We start from the raw sequence: 7,921 nt of genomic DNA on the forward strand, positions 1-7,921 counted from the left end.
CCCCACATCTAGATGGCTGGGCGGCTTGTGGGGCACCTTGTGCCTGAACCATAGCACGAGAACTCTGATGTTGAGAACTACCTGGCGCGCGAGGGCAATACCTAGCAATGGATTATATTATCATATTGTGAACATGCAGTATGTATGTATTTGAGCTACTAGATCTGCACAATTGATGATGTCGAACTGTCACAGCTGAGTAGCACTTGAATTTGAAACTCTTGAACATCGCGAGAAAGATATGGGGCTCACCCGTAAAGGCTAAATATAAAAATTACGGGTTAACGGTTTATCCGATAAGAAAATTGAGTAATCTGCCCCTAAATATTTAAGCTGTTAATTATAAAAGCTCAATCCGTTCACCATCCATTACCCCGATAACTTGATACCAATAATCCAATAAGCTATCAGTTCGGTTAACGGTTATGGTTCAGTTTTGAACAGCCCTAGCACTGTGTGGGTGCAAGGAGCATGGAGGCTACGAGGAGACTACTGGTAATTCCTTAAAATATTTACATCTATTTTTATCGAACTATATTTATATATGTTAATTTAGTTAAAACATTTTTTTATATTTGTAGGAAAAATATATATGAGGAACATGACTCATGATGAGTTCTTCATGGAGACTCACATCCGGAAGAAGAAGGAACCAACAGATCCAAGTAGATGGGTCGAGGACCGGGCGAAGACTGCATATGTAAATTTCATAACTACTATACATATTTATAATATTATATAGTTAATTATTTTCTATCTTCTAAATAAAGGGTTGCTACAAGATTAATGTGGAGGAGTACACTCAGAACATGCCACCGAATGAGCAAGGCGAGTGACCGCACCTTTCAGATGAAGAAGCGCAAAGGATACGGTTGAATGTTGTCGGTGGTCCTAAAAAGGGGATAACATACGGCTTTCCAGAGAAATCATTTCAGTGCTACAGGGCTGGATTGCAAGGTATAGGGACTTCCTCCCAAAGCGAGACAATTGATAGGTCGACTATCTCGTCTATGGAAGAGAGGATCGCAAAGCTAACAACAGAGCTTGAAGAAAAGAGAGATGAAAAATTTGGAACCCTTCAAGTTTAGCTAGAAAGGAGGGACCAAAAATTTAATCTCCTTCAAGATCAGCTGGCCAATCTTCTTGCTAGTGGTGCTTTCCCCATTCCCTGGTCTCGTGAGCCTTCCTCATGTGCTAATCCTTCTCGTCATGATCCTTCGAACCATGCCAACGATGAAAGTTCTAGGAGTGAAGATGGAGATGATGTTATATAAAACACTCATTGAATGGTGTGTAGTACTAAATAAAGTATCGAACTTGACTATTTTTTAGTTGAGACTAGTTTTGAATGATGATGTATTGTTGATATTATTTTGTTATTGAACACTTGTGTAGTTTTTGTTGTGGTTATTATTAGTTGTTGTTATTGTTAGATAATGGTTGTTAGTATTAGTTTATTATTTTTGTTAGTTAATTGTTGTTGTTGTTGTTAGTTAGTTTGTAAGCACGTGATTTTTGCCCTATATGAGAATTACTCCCAAAAAATTCAAAATAAAATAATTTTCCTTTGTGTACAATTTTGAGAATTTTCGTGGCATTTTTCAATAATTATCTGTATTTGTCCATGCATGTTTATTTGTTAAATTAATAAAAAAAATAATACAAAAATACATCGCATTTGCATTTAGGATTTAATTTTACAATTAGAAGTAATTAAGTTTGTTTTACAAGAATGAAAATTGCAAAAATATGCATCGTTTGCATTTTTAGCATTCAATGTCAAATTGTGCAATTTTGTTTTAATTGGTATTTAATTATGTATGATAATTGTTGCTAGGAATTAATTAGTATTTTTGATAAGTTAATTTAGTTTGTAATTTAATTTAGAATTTTAGTTTTATTAATTAGAAAGTAAAAGAAAAGAGAGCAAAAAATATAAAGAAAATCGGAATTGGGCCTCTTCTTCAATTTTGAATCTAGGCCCAAAACACCTCTACCCAACCCAAAACCCTAGACCCAAGCCCCCCCATCTGACCACACGAGCCCCCCTCACTCTTTCTCTCATTTTTTGTTTTGTTACCTAAAAAACCCTAAACACACCCCATCTAACCACACGACCCCCCTCTCTTCATCTTCTTCGTCCAAATGAACCAGTCCAAAAACCAGTCGACCCCCGCCCCCGTCCGCCATTGATGAGCTGCGTCGACCCCCAAGCTTCACCTGTTGTTTCTTCGTCTTCGTCTTCTTCGTCAAAGCTAGTCCACCTGCTGCTGCTGCTTCTTCTTCGGCAGCCACTGCTGCTGCTTCATCCATGAACGCCGCCTCCATTGACGACCAACAGTTCCTTCGTCGAGCTCCGTCGACCTCCCATGGCTGCTGCTCCTTCTTCTTCGTCGTCGTCTCCCTCAGCTCACATCCAAATGAACCCCATCGGCTTCTTCTTCGTCCAGCAAACTGCAGTCACCCTCCGCTGCTGCTGCTCGACGACCATAACACCAGCCATCGACGACCATAACACCATTGCTGCTGCCTTCGTCGAGCTCCAACCAAACCTTGCTGCTTCTTCTTCTTCACCATGGCCACTGCCTCGTCGACCTCCAGCAAAGAACGCCCAAGAACCCACCCTGCTGCTTCCATGACCACACACACACACACGGAGGGAAAGCAAAGCAGTCCGGTTAAAGTCCGGCAAAGTTCTGTCAAGGTCTCGTTTGGTTTTGTTTGAGTCCGTTGTTGTTCGTCGTTCGGTGAGGTCCAGTCTGAGTTCGTCAAGGTTAAAAGAGAAGGTGGGTTTTCGTAGAGTCGAGATACGGTACGTCGAGGGTGTTGTCCGAGTTTTCCGTTTCCGTTCGAGTTCGTCATTGTTCATTTCCGGTTAGTTGGTTTAAGTTTCATTTTTGTCCGTATTTTGTTTGATATTCTCGTATTTGAAATCAGTATATGTTTGATTCTTTTCTTGTTCGTTGTTTATCATTTCTTGATTATTTCTTCAGTTTGTTTTATGTTCTTGTTTAGTTTTAATATAGAAGTGTTTAATTTAATCATGTTGTTAGATTTAATTTAAAGTTCAATTGATTATTGAGTTTAGTGATTTGAATATACTTGTTTGTTATGATTTGTTACTGTTATTGAAGCTGAAAGTATGTTTGTTGTTAAAAATATTGTTCAGTCAAAAATATTGAGTTTCTAGCCTAAATTTGTTGACGAAATTTGATTAGAAATTGGTTATAGCTGCTGTATTTTGGTTAGATTGATTAGGTGAATTGGTTATAGCTGATGGGGGTAGAATGGTAAATTGCAGTATTTTTAGGGGTAGAGTGGTAATTGCAGTATTTTCAAGGGCATTTTCGAGATTTTAAATGAGTCTTAAAAAATAATTAATGAGTGCTTTGTCCAATAAATATTAAATAATACATAAAATAATACGTAGTGGGGGACAAGACATAATGGTGGGGAATTAATATATTGTTTAATATAGTGGGGGACAAAGTATGCGGTAGTGAGACAATAAGGAAATTAAATAAGGAAAAAACATATGTTAGTGGGGAATAATACATTTGTTTAATAAAAGTGGAGGACATGACTTGTAGTAGTGGGATTACGAGGCTCAAGAAGATGGGACCTCTTCTTTATTTGTTCAATTGTTTAAAGTGGTCTGTTTTTGGACATAAATAAGGGGAGCTAGACACAAATAAGGGAGAGAATTTTCTGAATATGAAGGGAGAATTAAAAGAATTTTCTGAATATTAAGAGAGATTTGAGGATTTTTCGGAACAGAAAAAACATTCTGGAAATCTAAAGAGAGAGTAGTATACACCCGATATACACTCTTCATACACTGGATATACAGAGGGAGAATTCATTTTGAAAAAAAAATCGAAAGGAAAAAAAGGGGGACGGGTTTGGACATCAAAAATTCAAAGTTTAAGAGTAAAATACAAGCTGAGTTTTTACCCAAAAGAGTTCAATAGGTTGAGAGTTAAATACTGAAAATTGAAGTATTCTTTACTACTGAAAATCAGAATCAGTTTGTTTCCGTTTAATTGAGATTTTTAAGTGGTTTCTTGAGTTGTTATTCCTGGTCTGCATTGGTTTGTGTTGATATTGTTTCATTAAGTGTTGCTGGAATTCTGCTGATTTCACTAAACACTGTTACTGGGTTGTTTTATTTCCGTTACTGTTGTTGTTGCTATTGTTGTATGCTACTGCATTTCTGCTGATCTTCCTCTTCTTTTGCTTCCAATATCAGGTACACAAATTGATACACTGGTTCTTGTAGAATGGAAACTGAAGCATAAATATGAAATGAAGAGTTGAAGTTCTGAATTTATCTTAGTTATATTCTGAATTTTAGTTGTATATGTACATTATTTAACTTCCTCTAATTAGAATCATGTAGTTATTTGATATATATAATGGAATATCTGACAATAGCTTAGTGGACGAACCGTCTATGTATGCTAGTTAAAAAGACTAATGGTGTAGTAGCTCTGTTCAGTTAGTTCGTTATGGTTTGATGATTATCACGTCTTAAAAAAGCATGTTAGCTGATTTAGACTATTCTTAAACATTCAACAGTTAGCTCATTAAACAAATAGCCGTTTCGGAATTTGTAGGAATATTTTTTAGTTAGGTACTACTGGTTAATTTCAGCATATAAATGGTATAGGATTAAAATTAGATTGCTAAGTTCTTTAATTTGGCAAACTGTGAGCATGTGTAGTATGATGTAACTAGGTAGTAACATGTGAATGAGATGGCCCGGGTCCAGTTTTGCGCCATACTGCCCTGCTTGCATCATTTTCAGATTTTACGAATCATATTCGGAACCCAACTATAACAACTCGTAAGCATGTAAATAAATTAGGACCTGTTCTCTTTCATTTTTAGAGACAAATTTAATAGAAAAAATGTAGGCACTTTAGGATTATCTTTTTAAAATAAATGAGATGAGCCTCGCCCAATAAAACGCACAAGTTGCGGGGCCCTCAATAAATGGTTAATAATTGTATAGACTTCGGGATCGGTCGTTTAGCAAATTTCACGGCCTTACCCAAAATAATGATACGCTAGTCGCTTTAGGCGCGCCTTTAACAATTTACTTTCTTAAACTCGGGTGCACATTTATGTGACCCAAATCCAAATCTCAACAGAGTCGAAATGTGTCGATAACCACGGGTACATTGATGTGACGTGTTTCGAGATACGTTTTTCACAATGTTGTAATTCTCTGTTAAAATAATAATAATAATAATAATAAAAGCGGTAAAGAGTTTAAAGTTTGCACATAAGTTCATAATTGTATAAAATCAGATAATCAAGCCGAACATGACAGTTGAGCGACCGTGCTAGAACCACGGAACTCGGAAATGCCTAACACCTTCTCCCGGGTTAACAGAATTCCTTATCCGGATTTCTGGTGCGCAAACTGTAATACAGAGTCATTCTTTTCCGTGATTCGGGATTAAAACCGGTGACTTGGGACACCATAAATCTCCCAAGTGGCGACTCTGATCCTTAAATAATAAATCCCATTTCGATTGTCCTTTAATTGGAAAAACTCCCTTCCGCGTCCCTTCACGGCGGCGCAGGCGAAAAAGGAGGTGTGACAGCTCTGACGACTCTGTTGGGGACGAGACCCAGAACCACTGGTTCAGGGTTCAGAATTCGAGCTTAGATGAGTTGTTATATTTGGCTTTATTTATTATTTGATCTTATTACATGTTTTGGCCTAAATGTGCAAAATGATGCTTTTTTTACCGCTTTGATATTATTTGAACTGTACATATAAACTGTGTCGAAACCTTCTCTTCTTACCTCCGGGGATGTGCTTACTGGTTGAGACTCTTTATTCTGTTAGTGTCATACCCTGAAATAAAAGAGGATCGGAAAGTTTCTAAGCCGGCTGGCCTTTTGGTTCTCGGAAAGGAGCTCCTTCCTCAACTCGAGTTGTCCGCTCGGGTACACTGTCTAGAACATATACCCAGGTTGAACCTAGAATAACTTGACTTCATGTCGGATCCTTAGTAGGAACGTTTATTTGCATCATGTTGCATTTGACTTAGGGGACTCAACACAGGGGTTGGGTCCGTCTAGGACAAGCAACCTGAAATGAAAAAGACCATCCTGCTGCATCCTGTTTGTTTAACGCATTTATTTGCTGCAGACTTGCATGCTAACTGGCTTCTGAAAATACTGGAATATTGAAAAAATAGCAGTGTAGAGAGATAATTCTGAGTTACCGGCAAACTCTACCAAAATTTTGTGAAAATGAAAAAAAAAAGAAAAAAGAAAAAAAAAGGTTTTTTGTTTATGAAAAATAGTTTTATTTGCCAACAAAAAAAAGAGTCTTGTTTTCAAAAGAAGTTTGTTTTATGGGCCCGAACTACGCCGGTTTGATTCTCACAGGATGTGAGATACGTAGGCAGCCCTCATCGGATTCAACCTCCCCTTTGTAAAAATAGCCAAAAAAAATGTGTCAAAAATTTTAATTTTTCATAGAGTTGGGTGATGCTGTTTTTGTCAGAAATAGCCGAACGGTCGCAAAAAGGACGCCGGAAGGCTGACTTTGCATAAATTGCCACCTTTGGTCATGTTTTTTAGGATTTTGGTCGGTTAACTAACGCAGCCTTAAAATCTTCGTCCCCGAGGTGCTGAAAGGCCGCGTCGGCAAAATCCGGTCTTTTATTTTATTTTTAATAAGAAAAAGAGTCAGTGTTCAAGAATACCGTTTAGATTTTTTAAGCCGAGCCAGCTTCGGCGGTGTCCTAAACCGTTCTTGCCGAGATAGCCTTAGAATATCTTTCAGTTGTCAAAAGTCTATTTTCGTAAAAGAACGGACAAGTTTGTGAAGTGTCATAAAATAATCTTTCCGGCCTCAAAATTCATGTGAAATTGGGAAAGGGTTACGTTTGCAAAAATAGCCATTTGGTTAAAATCGGCATATAGGGGAAGGAACCTGTCATTTTATTTTTCTTGAGTTTGTATTTCTTTTGATTAGAGTATGTGGGCCGTTTGACTTTCGAGTCTGTTGTTCGTCTTTAAGTGATTCCAAAAAATGTTTTATTGTTGTTTACCTTTTATGTGGCAGAACTATGCCCGGTCTGATTCATGCGAGGACATGATACGTAGGCAATCTACATAAGATTCGACCATCACTAAAAGAAAAAAGGGGCATTGTGAATAAAAGAAAGGAAAAAAGGACATAAAAAGTAAGAGTAAGCCGAGATAATGCATGCAATCGAAGCAAAAACATGTTAGAAATGGTTAAACTGCCTAGGAACATTGCATTCTCCAATGTGAAATTGCAATATGTGTTAAACTCTAACGCTAACAAGTTTTGTTGTTTATACCAGAAAAAGAGATTTCAAAACAGTTAGCTCGTTAGAACGTTCTGGCAGATTACCATTACCACACAAGATCAAAAGGGCCTATTCCGGAAAGTATGTCTGGTTTAGACAAAAGTGTTGAGGAGGAAAAGACGGGGATGCAAATGATGAAGGAGGAAGTAGACAGGTTGAGACAAGAGATAGCTGGGATGCACCTAGCCTGGGCTAAGGGACAAACGCCACATTGCAAAAATCATCCGATGAACCAGTGTTTCAGGTTCACGACAATCAATACTATCCTCCTGAACTCACCTTCAAAACACCCGAGCCATACACTTACACCCCTCACCTTCAGCTCCCAACAGAAACTGAGAGGCCAGCTAAGAATCCGGAGCAAGACGAAGTGCTTCGTAAAGTGAAAAGCCTGGAGCAATCCTTCAGGAATATGCATGGATTGGGCAGCAGAGTCAGTGTGTCCTATAAAGATCTGTGTCCCTTCCCCGATATTCAATTGCCAGTAGGTTTTAAGATGCCAAAGTTTGATCTATATGAGGGACACGGTGATCCCATGGTGCATCTACGAGGTTTCTATA

This window comes from Nicotiana sylvestris, chromosome 3 (assembly GCF_000393655.2).
Source record: "Nicotiana sylvestris chromosome 3, ASM39365v2, whole genome shotgun sequence".
In the NCBI taxonomy this organism is placed as follows: domain Eukaryota; kingdom Viridiplantae; phylum Streptophyta; class Magnoliopsida; order Solanales; family Solanaceae; genus Nicotiana; species Nicotiana sylvestris.